This window comes from Miscanthus floridulus, chromosome 9, assembly GCF_019320115.1.
Source record: "Miscanthus floridulus cultivar M001 chromosome 9, ASM1932011v1, whole genome shotgun sequence".
NCBI lineage: Eukaryota > Viridiplantae > Streptophyta > Magnoliopsida > Poales > Poaceae > Miscanthus > Miscanthus floridulus.
This window is the reverse complement of record NC_089588.1, coordinates 46310354-46326302: the sequence shown is the minus strand read 5'-3', so window position 1 is coordinate 46326302 and position 15949 is coordinate 46310354. Positions and strand designations below refer to the sequence as shown.

Genomic DNA, 15949 nt, shown 5'->3' with positions numbered 1-15949 from the left:
TGTCGGTTCCTGGCTTCGCCTGACAGTGTCTAGTTGAACAACACTACTAGTTTGTAGCCCCAATCGATAGTGATAGTTGCTACAAGAGTGTCAGTTGCTGGCTCAAGCCGGCAGTGTTGAGCAAACCTACACTGTCAGCTGGTGTCTCAAGCTATCGATAGAATATCATCGGTAGTCCTTCGAGGGGTATCCCATGAAGGTAGATTGATTGGTAGAGAGGCATGTAATCAAGAACAAGAAGGCAGCAGAGACACATGAGTTAGACAGGTTTAGGCTGTCAGTATGACGTAATACCCTACTCCTGTGGTCTATTGGTTTGTATTGGCTATCGTATGATATTGCGTGAGTTTGGAGGGGGTCCCTGCCCACCTTATATAGTCTAGGGCAGGGTTATAAGTCGGTTAGATCTAAAAGATAACCAGAAAGTAATAACAGATTACAAGAATCTTGGGATCATACGTATCCTAACAGATCTCATAGTATCTTCAGGATATCTTCCCGGTGTCTTGTGGGAGGCGCCGAGCAGAGTCGTGCCCCGCAGGGCTTCATCTTGTGGGCTGGGCCACCCCTGGGGGCGTAGCCCATGTGATCTACCATGGGTATCTGGGGTCGTACCCCCCACAGCTAGTCCCCGAGCGTCTTGTACCCATTGTGCAATGCCATCTTGAGATTGTCCAAGCAGGTGCGAATAAAGCCAAGCAATCAAACTCATGGTTCGACCACCATGATGAGTTGCCGAGCAGTTGTGAGCAGTTGTCGAGCAGCGTGAACCATCACCGAATAGCGTGAACCATAGCCGAGCAATATAACCTAAGTATGGCTTGCCATAAGGGTGTAAGGAGCTCAAGTTTAGAATAAAAAATTTCTTCGTAGTGGACCAAGTGTGCCCATTTAGTGTCCGACCACGAGAAAATGAGATAGTCTTCTTCAGCTTCAAGAGGCGTGGAGTCTTCTAGAATAAAGCCAACACATTCACCACGAGGTGAAGTATGCCCACTTAGTCCCCGAGCTTGATAGTAGATGACGTAGTCATATGGTGCTAGGGTCCAAAGTAGAAGAAAAATAGAAGACCAGCCAAGCAGGCAGCCAGTCCCCCAGCGTAGCCCTAAGAAGCACATTCACCGTAAGGTGAAGTGTGCCCACTTAGTCCTCGAGCTTGACAGTAGGTGATGTGGTCATGTGGTGTCAGGGTCAGAAATAGCAGTCAACTGAAGAAAAATCCCGAATGCGGTGAGGAAACGAGATGTAATGCTGATGCAGTCCCCATGCCACAAGAGGGAATCTTGGAGAAAACAAAATCGCGGAGAAAATACCGAAGTAATGGCTGTATAGTAGTAATTACTAAGCCATAACGGTTGGCGGAGAAGTCGGTGAATATTCGGTGAGCCGTAACAAATTGCGGAGAAAAATCGGCGATACAGGCCACGGTTGCATAGAAACCCAAGTAACGGCCCACCTTGCTGTTGCGGAGAATTCGGAGAGGCGCCAATCATGGGAGTAGTTTCCCAAAAACACTTGAATGCGAAAAGGTGGGGGGAGTGCTTTATAACTGCACCGCCGAACCTCGCGCTCCCACCTTTGCCATTTGCCATTTTCATCTTCTTCCTTAGCCCTCGCATTTCCAAATTCACATCCACGTGCGCTTCTGCCGCCAGTCCCCATCCAGATCTAAGAGATGGCGCTGAAGAGGGGAGCTATGAACCCAAAGAAGGCGAGCCCAAAGAAGGTGGGCACCAGAGCCAGCTGTGACAAAGAGTGGGTGCCGTCGTGCATGGGGGACGCGGAGCTTGACAGATTGGTGGAGGCAGGTGTTCTTCCTGACCACGTCATCGCCGGATGGCGGCCAGCCAGTGGTGAGCCCTTCCCAATGCCTCACACCGATGAAGTAGTGGTATTTGAGGATTATTTCTGACAAGGATTGGGATTTCCTGTTCATCCTTTTTTGAGGGATCTGTTAGAGTTCTAGGCACTTAGTCTGTGCAATCTCCACCCAAACACCATCTTAAACATCTCGATCTTTATCCACTTGTACGAAGCATATTTGGGGATTCTTCCACACTTCAACCTCTTCAGACACCTGTTCTGGTTGAAGAAGAAGGGCGGCAATGGTTCCAAGGTGGTCGGCGAAGTGTATCTTCAGCTACATGATGGAATGGCGGGCGAGTACCTTACTATGCTGCTGAACACATCGCTGAAGGCATGGAACACCAGGTGGTTCTACATGAAGCAGAGCCATCCTGCCATCCGCTGCGATGCCGACCACATCCCGGAGAGCCAGAAAAGCTAGTTAGAGAGGCCAAATAGTGCTGATATGGAGCGAGTGAGGGAGCTCCTTGGCCTAATAAAGGGCGTGAAGACCAATAATGGACTGGTAGCGGCGAGCTTCATAATGTGCCACATCCAACCTTGTAAGGAGAGGGCCCACACGGGCTTTTACTTTAAGGGGGACACTGATGGCACCCGGGAGAGGTCGGAGGCCCTATCGAGAGGTGAGGTTGTAGAGCGGGCTATAGAGCTATTCGATCCATTAGCCTTGTTCTGAGTGTCGAGGCAGACAAGACCCTTTAACTGCATGAATCTGCCCCCTCAGGTAACTATCTCAATTGTTTGTTCCCGAGAATTTTAATCCTGTAGCATTGCCAAGCAGTGAACTAATTCACTTATGCAAAGATCCATTCACAGGAAAGAGTGGTGTACTTCTCGGGCGTGTAGAGGGGTGATTGGCTGAGGGGAGTAGATGCCCGGCCATTGGCTCAGCCTAAAGAAGATGTGGCCAGCGCCTTGTCAAAGTCAAGAGGCACGAACGCTGGTTAGACGGAGAGTTCTCCCCTGGTGTCAGAGAAAGTTTGGGGGGAAGAGGGCAGCGGCAGACGAGCCAGCCCGGAAGAAGAGAAAAACGATGGGTGCCACTCCCCTCAAGCCAAGTGGCATCTCGCTTGGTGGTGGCCGGACCACTCAGACGTGGAGCGCCGTGGTGTTCAAGTGGTCGGATGACGATGAAGTGCCAGTGGCTCCTCCACCGAGCACGAAGGCTCCTCCACACAACACACGCATGGAGGTACGATCGAAGAGAGGCAAAGAAGTCCCTAAGCAGCGGGCGATAGGAGTCCTCGAGTAGAAGGTGACAGGATTCCCCGAGCAGTAGGCGACGGGAGTCCCCGAGCAGCAGGCGACAGGAGTCCCAGAGCATTGGGCGGAGGAAGTCCCAGAGCGGCGGGCGGAGGAAGTCCTAGAGCGGTGGGTGGAGGAGAGACCGACGATGGAGAAGGCGGGACCTCCACCCTAGAGCATGGGAGTTGACCCCATGGCCACGCCTAGGGGCTTGAGTAGGTAGCGCCGGTTCAAGAAATTGTATCGGCAAACAAAACCGTAAGTATCCTTGCCTTGGAGTTACTTTGCCATCGTTCCTTATCCTTTTTGGTGATTGACGAGCTGATCTGATGCAGAGTGAGGCATATGGAGGATCCGGCCCCACCCGTCTAGACTGATGAGCAACCAAAGGCTGGCCCCGGGGCAGATGACGAGCAGCCAAAAGCTAGCCTCGGGGTGGAGGAGATGCCAGTGGACCCCATCCTGGAGTCCCTGGGTGCTCAGCAGCCTACGCAGGAGTCAACTGCCCCTTCTGCTAGACTTGGCAGTGATGAACAGTTGGCGTCGATAGCGGACGGGTTGGCGTTAGTGCCCGAGGCAACGGCGGGAACCGTTGGGTCCTCGGGAGCAGAGGCTGGAGTTGCTGGCGTCACGCTAAAATCTAGAGCAGAGAAGCCGATGGTGCCTGAGGAGCAGACGACGCTCCCTGAGGTGTCAGAGGGTGTGGTCAAACATGCTATCCAGCCATCAAGCCCCCAGGTGGTGCCTCTAGCTACGGCGGAGGAGGACTAGGTGGAGGAAATCAAGCGTGATGAACCTTGACCCTAAGCTGTCCGAATCCTCCAAAAGCGCGGTGATGAGGTGGTGGTTGTCGAGGAGGAGGACACCACTAGGGAGCTCAGGAGACTGGAGTCCGCTCTTGCCAGGGTGATGAAGCAGATCAAGGTTAGTACTACGTCTGGAATGCTCCTCTTTGACGTTGGAGACCATAGTTCTTCTTCATAATCTTGGCATTTTTGTAGGGGATAACTTGGACTACCGAGCAGCAGCGCCAGCTAATAAAGAGGATGGAGCCCCTCACCAAGGAGAATGATAAACTCAAGGAGGCGATGAACCTTATGGAGAGAAACATCCAGAGGGCCCAGTGCGAGCGAGACCCTGCAGAGTCCAACGTGTGGTACCTAGAATACCAGAAGGGCATCCCGTCTGAGCAGCTGGCGACCATGTCCGAGCAGCTGTGTGGCAAGTCTGAGCAGCTATCAAGTGCTTCTGAGTAGCTGGAGTGGAAGTCCGAGCAACTCAGGAACGTATCTGAGCAGAGAGCAGGTATGGTGTATCGACGAGTGTACTTTGTATAGTTGAATAGCCATATTGTTGGTGATGATTGTTGTGCTTGTAGAGCAAGATGTGGAGCTCGGCCAGCTATGCTAGGCCATCGATCAACTTTGAGAGGAGAAGGCGAAGGAGTTAGGGTGAGCAGACAAACTAGCCGAGGAGCTGAATGGTGAGTACTTCTTGGTTGGAGTTATTACTGGAGTAATATCTTGGCTCAATGGTTTCTTGGGATGCTCGTAGATTATCGTCGGAGGGTTAAGGCATAGTTTGATGTGCTAGAGCAGGATGCCCGGACCTAGAGGGACAAGTTCGATGCCATAGTTGTTGGTGTCAAACCGGTGCTTGACTGCGTCGACCTAGAGGTGGCTCCTCAGCCCGATGGCAGGCTACCGTGACCGGACACCATCATTGAAAGGTGCAATGCGGCGTGGGAGAACTTCAAGAGCTTCAACCGTGATGCCATTGTGACTGCCATTACTCATGCCCTTGCGGTGGTTCGGTCCCACTATCTAGCCGTTGACCTTCAGGCGATAGGGGCTGGGTTCACCAAAGGGATGGGCGAGGCAGAGCACCAGCAACTGGAGGATGAGGTGGAGGACATGGTGAAGAAGCTGGCCGGCAACATCGACCTGTTTGGCGAGACGGATGGTGATGGCAAGGATCGGTGATCTGCTCAGAGAATATTAGCTGTAACATCTAGAGAGGGTTGTTAGAGCACGCGAGAGCGCAGAAGACATTTATGTATGTGCATAAATGTTATAAAGTGCATGTTTATGCAGTTTGCTAGTATTTGTGGTGAAGAATCGTTGTAGTAATAACCCTAACACAATTATACGTAGTATAAGTAGCGTCTGAGTAGTTAGTTCTTTACTGAACTCTATGGCCTTAGCTACCCCATAGTCCATAACGTTGAGCGTGGAGCCCATGCACGTGTAGGAGGAACAGGTGTCACAATGGAACCACAGCCGACCACCCATAGCACAGAGTGCGGAGCCCGTAGAACTTGTAGGGAGAGATCGAAGACTGGGTCTTCTCCATAGAGTGTAGAGCGGAACGTGTGCTGCTCGACGGTTGGCAAAATAACTTGGAGATAAACGTAGTATAAGTGGCGTCTGAGTAGTTAATTCTTTACTGAGCTCTCGGCCTTGGCTAGCCCATAGTCCATAACGTCGAGCGTGGAGCCCGTGCATGTGTAGGAGGAACAGGCGTCACCAAGGAACCACAGCCGACTACCCATAATGTAGAGCATGGAGCCCGTAGCATGTGTAGGAAGAGATCAGAGACTGGGTCTTCTCCATAGAGCGCAGAGTGGAACATGTGCTGCTCGGTGGTTGGCGAAACATTTCGAAGATATGGAGAAACGTGGTCGGTGATTTGGAGAAACCTGTTCGGCGAAATTGTTGGAGATTTGGAGAAACGTGGTTGGCGATTTGGAGAAACTTTTTTGGTGAAAACATTAGAGATTTGGAGAAATGTGGTCAGCGATTTGGAGAAACTTGTTTAGCGAAAACGTTGGAGATTTGGAGAAACATGATCAGTGATTTGGAGAAACTCGTTCAGCGAAATACGTTGGAGATTTGGAGAAACATGGTCGGCGCAGTTATGGCGATTTCGTATTGGAGTTCTTTATGGGGTAGCTTAGAGCTCGGCGACTGCAAGTGGAGATTAAACCATAATGGAGAAAAAATGGAGACAAATTATGGATACCAAAACTTTATTCATCATGGAGCGGAGAATACATATCTGGAGCGTTTCAAGGATAGAAACGTATAAGGTGCTCGATGTGCCATGAGTTGGGGACATCGATTCTGTCTAAGTCACATAGGCGATAAGACACTGGCCATCTAGATGGAGAGGTCGGTGGCTTCGGTGAGAGCGAGACTCTCTGTCTCATAGGCGTAGGCGATGGAGAGGTTGGCTCGCATGGCTAGGACTCCTGCAGGCGAAGGCATCTTTAGCACCAGATAAGTATAGTGCGGTACAGCCATGAACTTGGCCAGAGCTGGCCGACCAAGTATGGCGTGATAGGCGGTGTTGAAGTCGGCGACGTAGAAGTTGATATGTTCGACATGGTAATTGCTTGCTGTGCCAAACTATACTGGTAGGGTGATCTCTCCAAGCGGTTTGGACACCCTGTCAGGTACCACACCCAAGAAGGAGTCTGAGGGTGCTATTATCCTGAGGCCCAACTCCTTTAGGGCTCCGTCAAATAGGAGATTTAGAGCGCTCCCACCGTCGATGAGCACTTTTCTGAAAAGCACTTTCTGGACGGTTGCATCGAGGACGAGGGGGGAAACGCCCTATGTAGGGGATGTTCGCCCACTGGTCGGCCCTGCTGAAGGTGATGGGTACCTCAGACCATGGGCGATAGCTGGGGTTGGCGGTGGCGTCTTCTGTAGTGACGGCGAGCACCCGCCGGGTGGCGAGCTTCCATTCTCTTCTGCTCTTGGTGGAGGCGAGACCCCCGAAAATGGTGGCAACCACCTTGTTGTGGTCCTAGAAGGCATTGTTATTGGCCCCAGGTGGTCGGCGGCCTCCGGCTCCATTGTTGGTGTCGTCGTCCAGCTTTTTGTCCTAGAACTCCTTAGCCAAGCCGAGGCAGTCCTTCATCTTATGTCTAGCGTTCTTGTGGAGAGGGCACGGGCCATTGAGGATCTTCTTGTATTGCTCGTCGTAGTTGCCCTTGACGCGAGTTTCACTGACGGCGGCGATGATGTGGTCTAGCCGGTGGCGACGATTTTGGCCAGACTTGGGTCCTTCTGGCTGATCATGGCCGCTGTCATGATGGTAACTACGGTCATCGTAGTTGCAGTCGTTGTGGCATCGGTCGTTGGGGCGGTCATCGTAGCAGCGTGTTGGGCAATGAGTGCCCACATCCTCGTTGAAGCGCACCTTAGCCTCCTCGGCATCGGTGTACTAGTTGGCGGTCGTGATCATCTCACCAGTCCCTATGGGCGGCTTGTAGTTGAACTTGGAGCGAAGCTCACGGTGATGGAGTCCTCTGATGAAGGAGGTGATGACCTCCGCTTCCATGATGTTAGGAATAGAATTCCTCATCTCAGAAAAGCGTCTGATGCAGCTACGGAGGAGCTCAGATGGCTTCTGATTGATGCGGTTGAGGTCATGCTTGGTGCTTGGCTGAGTACACGTAGCCATATAATTGTCGGTGAAGACTTTTTTAGCTCCTCTTAGGATCCGATGGAGTCCAGGGCAAGGCTCGTGAACCAGTTCATGGCGGTTGGCATGAGCATGATGGGAAGATAGTTTGCCATGACACTGGTGTCTCCTCTGGCAGTGTGAACAGCAGTGGCGTAAGCCTATATCCACTATGTTGGGTTCATCCTTCCTTTGTAGGGCTTGACCCCTATGATTTTAAAACCACGGGGCCACTGAAGTGTTCGAAGCGCCCTCGTGAATGCTGGGGGCCCTTTGGGGTTGGCGGCACGTCGTCTACAGCGTTGCCAGCATTGAGCAGCTTGAGAGCTGAGTCTGGGTTATCGTACTCTTGCTCGTACTCCTGGCGGTGGCGTACTTCTTCTTTATGGTGACCGAAGCAACATTCGTCGATACATCATCGTGCATATCAGAGATTGATGAGATGCACTCGGACGTCCTGGTCGACCTCTTGGTCGTGTTGGCGGTATTGTTCAATGCGGTGGCCCCTAGCTCCACCCTGGAGGGGTTGCCTATCGTCACGGTGCTGGTCGGTGAAGCAACTTTAGCGGTGATCGGTTCTTGTCATGGCTGATCAGTGAATCGAGGTTGTGGAGTATGAAGGTCTCTGTTCTTGACAGATCTCATTGACCTAACAGTGTGCCGCTTTAAGCATAGCAGCAACCTTGGTGACCTCGAGTGTCTATGGGAGCAGGGCGAGCTCATTGGCGGCCACTACGAGATTGGCGCTTGGTGTCTTGTAGATGTCATGGCCGTCAACGTGGATAAACTCATCGTCGAGGTTGCATTGGAGTGGCCTTCCTTGCGAGTCAAGTTGCCGCTCGACCATCGCAAGAGCAATCTCGTTTGCTCGGTGCTATGCATGGTTGATGTTTCAGTTCTCATGGGCGGTGCATTCCTCCTCGGTTTTGCTATTTCGAGGGGGGCTATCGATGCTGACGTTGAAGATTGCGCTGCCATGGAAAGGAGGGAGAGAAATTAGCTTGGTGGTGGTTTCGGTGATGGTCTTCATAGAGCCCTGGGACTCATAGTCTGGATTCTCCTCTAGGATGGTCTGGAGGGACGCTCCGGGGTGGTAGATGACGTGCAACATGTTGACGACCGATGGAGGCTGGTCGGTGATCTGGTCGATGAGAGGATGGACATCTCCAACCTAGTCGGCGAATTTGCCCCTAAGGGCATCTTGGTAAATGGCGACGATGTTGGTGAACCCAAAGGGTAGGGCCGTAACCCCTAGAGTTTCCTAAGCAGCCTCCGATAGATCTAGATCGGAGGGTGGTCAGTGCTGAACTAGAGTGTCTAGAGCCAATTCGGCGGTGGAGAGGCAATCGATGAGCTTTAGATCGTCATTGTTGATCCACCTCCTTTGGTAGCGAAGAAGCGGGAGACGAGTCATCGATGAAGGGGACCTCTGAGATTAGATCTATAGTCATAGGTGTTGGGGTGATTGGCGCAGCATTGATCTACATTGGCTCGATGAGCTCTCTGACTCCATCAGCATTGATGACCCACGAGATGGATCCGACCATGAAGATCTGGTCGGGCTGCGGGAGGGACAAAGAGCCTGTGGAAAAAGCCATCTTGTTTGACAAGGAAACAACACGCACCCCCTACCTGGCATGCCAACTATTTACAGAATATCATCGGTAGTCCTCCGAGGGGTATCCCACGAAGGTAGATTGATCAGCAGAGAGGCGTGTAATCAAGAACAAGAAGGCAACAGAGACACACGAGTTAGACAGGTTTAGGCCGTTAGTATGACGTAATACCCTACTCCTGTGGTCTGTTGGTTTATATTAGCTATCGTATGATATTGCGTTAGTTTGGAGGGGGTCCCTGCCCACCTTATATAGTCTGGGGGCAGGGTTACAAGTCGGTTAGATCTGAGAGATAACCAAAAAGTAATAACAGATTACAAAAATCTTGGAATCATACGTATCCTAACAGATCTCATAGTATCTTCAGGATATCTTTCCGGTGTCTTGCAGGAGGCGCCGAGTAGTGTCGTGCCCTGCAAGGCTTTACCTTGTGGGCTAGGCCACCCCTGGGGGCGTGGCCCATGTGGTCTGCCGTGGGTATTCGGGGTCATACCCCCCACACAAGCCGACAGTGTTGAGCAAGCCAACACTGTTGGTTGATGGCTCAAGCCGGCTATGTTGGTCGAGCCATCACTGTCGGCTGGCAACACTACCGGCTTGTATGTCAAGTCAATAGTGATGGCTCGGCCAACACTCCCGGCTCATGCCACGAGCCGGCAGTGCCCTCTTTACCATCACTGTCAGTTTTATGCTAACCGGCAGTGATATCTTTTTCGTATTTTACTATTTTATAATTTATTTTATTTTATTCGTGGAATCAGGTTTCGCTTTGTATTCGCTACGTAGATGATAGGTCCATCAACATTAAACATTATAAATGTTACAGTTACAGTTCAAATGTACTTATCAATATCTCGATCCCTCAAAATAAAAAAGAAATTACAATAGTCTAGCGAGCCGCTCTGTCCCGTACTGGTCCTTGTACCTCATGGACTGTGCAACGGAGAACGTTCCATTAAATTCCAAGCACTCGGATAGTATGAAGGCTACTAGCTCCGATGATAGTGCTAAGATCTCCATGTCTAACAACCTTTGGTGTTTAAATTTGTTGCGCTGTCATTAAAAAAAGATGATATCAAAATACACAAATATAAGAGATAATAGTAGATTGATTTGTTGAATTAATAGATATAAATGAAATGAGGATTATACACACCAAAGCATTTGTCTACTCCGATTTCATGCTGAGGTAGCGAAGCATTGGCCACATTACGTAGAACCCGCATTCATTGTTTTCCGCCGGCTGGTTTAGGGTCTCCAATTGTATTGGTGCAACCTAGAATGGGACCTTTGTCCCACCGATCATTCTTCCTTGGACACTATGCCACATCATAAAGTGTGAAAAAGGGGCAACATTAGAATATGCTATGTGCGATTACAATATAATATGTTATTAGGTTCACTTACTCATTCTGCACTTTGATTAGGGGATCGAACAAAGAAAGTTCCTTTTTCCTCGAGTCCCACACCTCGATACGATTTTTGCGAATATTGATAACAATGAAGATGAAATGGTTGCTGCAATCACAAAATCCTAGTTATTAACGAATAATTGTAACTAAAAAATGAAGTATAAAAATAAGAGCAGAGAACACATACTTGCTATTGTAGGCTAGAAGTATTTCGGTTTTATTATTCATCTTGAAAGCTTCGAAAATGGCAACCAATATTACCGTTAGATCTTCCACTTTATTTTCATGCATGCCTCCGCATGTTTTCTCGTTGACTAGCTCAAGGTCCAAGAAGGCTATACGAGCATTTTTTTCTGTTTAAGAAATATTTTGCTACATACCTGCATAAATCATGGGAAATGTTCAAAAGTTAAATATCGGCGTATTGAGAAGCAGTTAATTATAATATCGTGCGTGTAGGGTACTTACATAGTCCACAACCTTAATATTTGTGTATCGAGATCGCGCCTCTGGTATAGCTAAAACAAGCACTCTCAATTGAGAAAGTGCTTTTCTTCAAGAGGATAATGAAAAACAAGAGGGTGGCAGATAATAACTTTGAAACCCATTTGGCCCATCTCTGTTGCTTTTGCCATATAATATTCATGCAAAATCATGCATATATGTTGTCAAATTTTTAAACTCGTCGTCGGTCACCAAGAAATTGCCTCTTTGATACTGGATTGTCGGTTTTGCCATCTCTTTTGAATCATAATAGATGTTCGCGGCATCATCCATGGTTAATCGAAGGTTGTGTTCAACAATCTTGTCTATCTTCCTTTGATCTTCATGGTGTATTTCTTCAACTCTTAATTGATTGTCCATTTTATGTGTTTGCCTATCAAATTTGGACTGCACCCTCCACTTAGGCAGTGAGTCAAATAGATTCTAGAATCTAATAACATCTTCCTTGTTACATTTTTCTGTCTTTTTTTGGTACAACAAGTTTGTAACGCTGCCACTGAACGTCCTTTTCTTTTTTGGTCCGTCCACTTTGGGATCATTAGCGACCAAATCCGAGGACCTTTTCTGCGAGTGTGAGGATGTCTTTGATCTTGTTTTGGGCTGAGGTGGAGGAGGAGGACGATGACGAGAATTCTGTTTTCTCGGGGCTGATGAAGAGGGAGGAGGAGGAGGAGTCTTCTCTTTTGTTGGGGCTGATGAAGATGGACGAGGATGAGGAGAAGAGAAGGAGACTTTTGTCTTCTCAGGGGGTGATGGCACGGGAGGAGGGAAGGTAGAGTGATCTCCTCTATTGGAAGATGGTGAGTGATCATCTTTGGGTAGTGAAGATTCATAGTCGTCCTCATCATCGTAGGACAACTGGTGATCAAGCTTAATGAAGCGCTTGCGCCAGGCTACATGAGCGCCCTTGTTTTGAACAAGGCATTACTTGTCTTCCTGTGTGGGGTAATCAATGTGTATCTTATTATACTTCTTATAAAGTATACTATCAATGCTGATGTGGGCATACCCCGGTGGAATTGGGTGACCATTAATGGTCCTATCTCCCACAGACTAGGCCTAGCCAACTGCTACCTTGTTAGTTGTCCATTGCTGATGGATGTACAACCTAATATTTACGGGTTCGGTGATATTGTCCACCGGATGAGGCGCATTCGCCTCTTCTTCATCGAGCAGGGTCGATCCACAGCTGTTGCGACCCTAGAACTGTGGGCTAAAGCTAGTCAAAACAGGGTCTGGCGGTACTCCTGATCCCATGGACTCAGAGCTACCTTGACTCATTCTTGAATGGTCGCATCAATCCATCTTTTGAATCTATCTTCAATCTCATGCAACTGCCTCAGTGTCTCTGCTTCTTGTGCCGCTCTAGCCCTCGAGCAGCTTCGATAAGTGGAAGATTCTTCCTCAAATGCTAATTTCCAAGGAACAAGACTGGCTCCTCTAGTGTGACCAGGGTGCTCCTTGTTTCTAAGTGCTTGGGTGAACACGTCATTCTCCTTCACTGCTACACTCGCACCTTTCACAGCCATGTCGTAACCCACATCATAGTCCAATTTCAGCCTTGGCACTGAGCTGCCGATAGTGATGGTCATAGCCTTCACCATCGCCATCTGGGACTGACTGCGATGTACACTAACATCGCCGATTGGCTTATGATCCATCCATGATTAGGTCCTTACTTCAGTTGCATTGGAGCACGATCCGGTTGTGGATGTACACTAACACCGCCGCATTGGCAAATGATCCAACTACGTCGAGGCTATCAAAACCGTTGTGTGGGCACATCAACCACCTGTGTAGTGGTCACCAGCACTGTCGCCTTGTACGTCGACCCGACTATCAGCGGTTCGGGTTCACTATCGATTTGATGGTCGAGATGCCTGTGTAGAGGTTAACACCACCGTCACTTCAGCATATGATCCGCCAGTACAAAGGTCATGGTCACCGTCACCTTTGTTGACAATAGTTATCCTCCATCATAAACCGTCAATATAACTTGAAATCATGCATGAAAATGATCACCAACATAGACTTAGGGGGTTAAACTAACAATTTCCATGAGTTTTGGTGAATCTGTGTTTTTAGTAAGGTTTATTCAGAAAACCATCAAGGGGGATCAAAACCTCAAATAAAATCGTGCTTATCGGCACTGAAAACTACTCTAGAAGGTTCTAGAGGATACCAGAAGCCACATCACAGAAGTAGACCCCAAGGGGATGACAGGTGAGGCCGACTGGCCCCACCTGTAGGATGGCTAGCCCCATGGTCCAACATGGTAGTCCCTCCTTCGTACATTGATTCTCCACTGCCTTAAGGATTGCATCTACATCGATTATTCAAGTCAGTTTGATCTGAGGGCTCAGAGTTGATGCTCTGGCCTATATATGCCAGCCCCTGCCCCCTCTCTCAGCATCTGCAATCTGCCATAAGTCAAGATCAAACCAGAAATTAGGGTTTCTAGAGAGAAGAGAATAGAGATCCAATTCTTCAAAGTTCTAGTATAGGCTATTGCTCAGGATTCTGGATTTGCCGTCTAGAGCCAGTATATTCATTGTATCTCTCTTATTTTATGACTTTGTGCTACTTCAATATTATGTTGCTATTTATTATGTTCCTAGTTTACTCTAGTTATATGCTTGATATAGTTATGATTAATGATGAATATATACATATGTTCGCAAAGCGCTTAGCTCAATACTCGAGTGAGTTAAGTGGTCAACATTATGTAAGCGTGGTGCTTAAATATTGTTTACCTGTAGATGCATTCTACACTCTGGGTCATGTGGTAGATTACGGATGTGACACTCCCATTGAGTCCTTTTAGTCCACTCCCCGTTTGTAGAGGAAGTAGAATCCAGTTACGAAGGGAGACAAGTTCTATTGTTGATCTTCCTTAGTAATGTTCCTTATGCATAGATTTAAAGTTAATTATGCTATAAAAAGACTTAGTAAATAAGGAATGACTTGGGAATCTTTTGCTCTTAACTAATCTCCTACCTAGCTATACTACATTTATGAGTATCTATTTCTATCTCTAGAATACCATCATTACCTTACACTTACCATTCATTTATCATTTGACTTACCCCTGTTATAGCATGAGAGTGATTACATCATAAGTATATGTATTTGTCAATATCTCTATGCTAGCCCCATAGTTCCTCCCTATGGATAAAATATAAATAACGATACCTAGTATACTCCCAGGTGAAATGCTACAATGGTATATCATTTGTGCGCTTATGGATTATTTCTATCATATATGATTTTCTCTAAATTTACAAGTGTTCTCAATAATTACCAACAACGCATTTCTGGCATCATTGCTAGGGATGACAACTTAGTATTAGAGTGATGTTAAGAAATACCAACAAGCATTTCTAGCACTGTTGCCGGGGAGGGGCACATGGCTAAAGAGAATTGATCAAATAAATACTTATTGATGAAATCATAACACCTCTGCTTTAGCAGGCTTACCCTTGTTTGTCTTTGTTCATATCTTATATAGGGTATTGCAGGATTGGTTCTGATTCATCTACAAGTTCTATCAATCACAATCAAACCAATCAAGAGAAAGCTCAACACTAGTTTCTGAAGCTATGGCTAACAAGACTACGTGAATTCTCTACTCTAAGCATTGAGTACATCTGCACTAGACCGACACTCAAAACCAACAACCTTGAGTTTGAGCTCAAGCCAAGCCTCATCAACATGGTGCAAGCTATCTCATTTAGCGGAAAGGCTCATGAAGATGCTAGTACTCATCTATAGAATTTTCTAGAGATTAGCAGTACAATCACCATCAAGGACGTTGCTCAAGACATCATACTACTCCGCCTATTTCTGTTCTCGTTAGTGGGAAGAGTGAAGCAGTGGTTCTACACCAATAAGGATAACATTAACACATGGGAAAAGTGTTCAAACGCCTTCCTAGCAAAGTTTTTCCCTATAGGCAAGACCAATGCCTTAAGAGGAAAGATTTTCAACTTCCAACAGCAGAAAGGAGAGACCATTCTAGAAGCATGGGAACGTTTCCAAGAATACATTTCAGATTGTCCTCATCATGGGATGGAAGATTGGTTGCTCATGCAAAGCTTTTACCCTAGATTAACTCAGAAAGCTCATGAACAATTAGATGCTACTGCTTGAGGATCATTTATGTCACTCACCCTTAGAAAAGCTAAAACTCTTATGGAGAAGATAACCTCTAATCAAGGCTGGTCATCATACAACATTCAAGCATGCAATAAGAGCAAAGAAGTACCAGAAGAGGTGTGTGCATTGTCAACCAAGATGGACATACTGTTGAATTGGCTTGAACAGCGAGCCAATTACAAGAAAGATCGTCAGGCCATTCAAGATACTTTTAATTCCCAAAACATATGTGGGGAATATTTGGGGGTTGATTTCCCCGAATATCAAGAAGATGCAAACATCGTCATCAACAATTCTGCTCCACAACAATAGAGACAAGGATGGAATCAACAACAACAATGGTCGAATTACCAAGGTAAGTACCTAGGTAATTATTCCTCTAATCCTAAGCAACCATCCTTGAGAGATTTGATCTTAGAAGAAGCCAGGATTAATGAGAATATTTCTAAGAAGCTTGCTTTTAATGATAATGTCCTAGAAAACATAAACACTAAAATGGACAATTTTTCTTCTGCTATAAAGACTAACTTAGCTATAATAAAAAGATAGAATCATAATTAGCTCAGTTGGCCATTGCTCTACCTATTTCCACTAACCTTGAAAAGGTCAGCGCCATAACCACAAGAGGTGGGAAATCTACTCGTGATCTTCCATATCCGACAAGGACAGGTAAGACACCGG

At 47.5% G+C, this 15949-nt stretch overlaps 1 non-coding gene across 1 annotated transcript; it reads right to left on the bottom strand.

Moving 5' to 3' along the window:
• Positions 1–15076: 15076 nt before the first annotated feature.
• LOC136484507 (small nucleolar RNA R71) lies at positions 15077–15183 on the bottom strand. The gene has a single exon (XR_010766030.1). It is a non-coding gene; the product is annotated as a small nucleolar RNA R71 (small nucleolar RNA).
• Between the last annotated feature and the right edge of the window lie 766 nt (positions 15184–15949).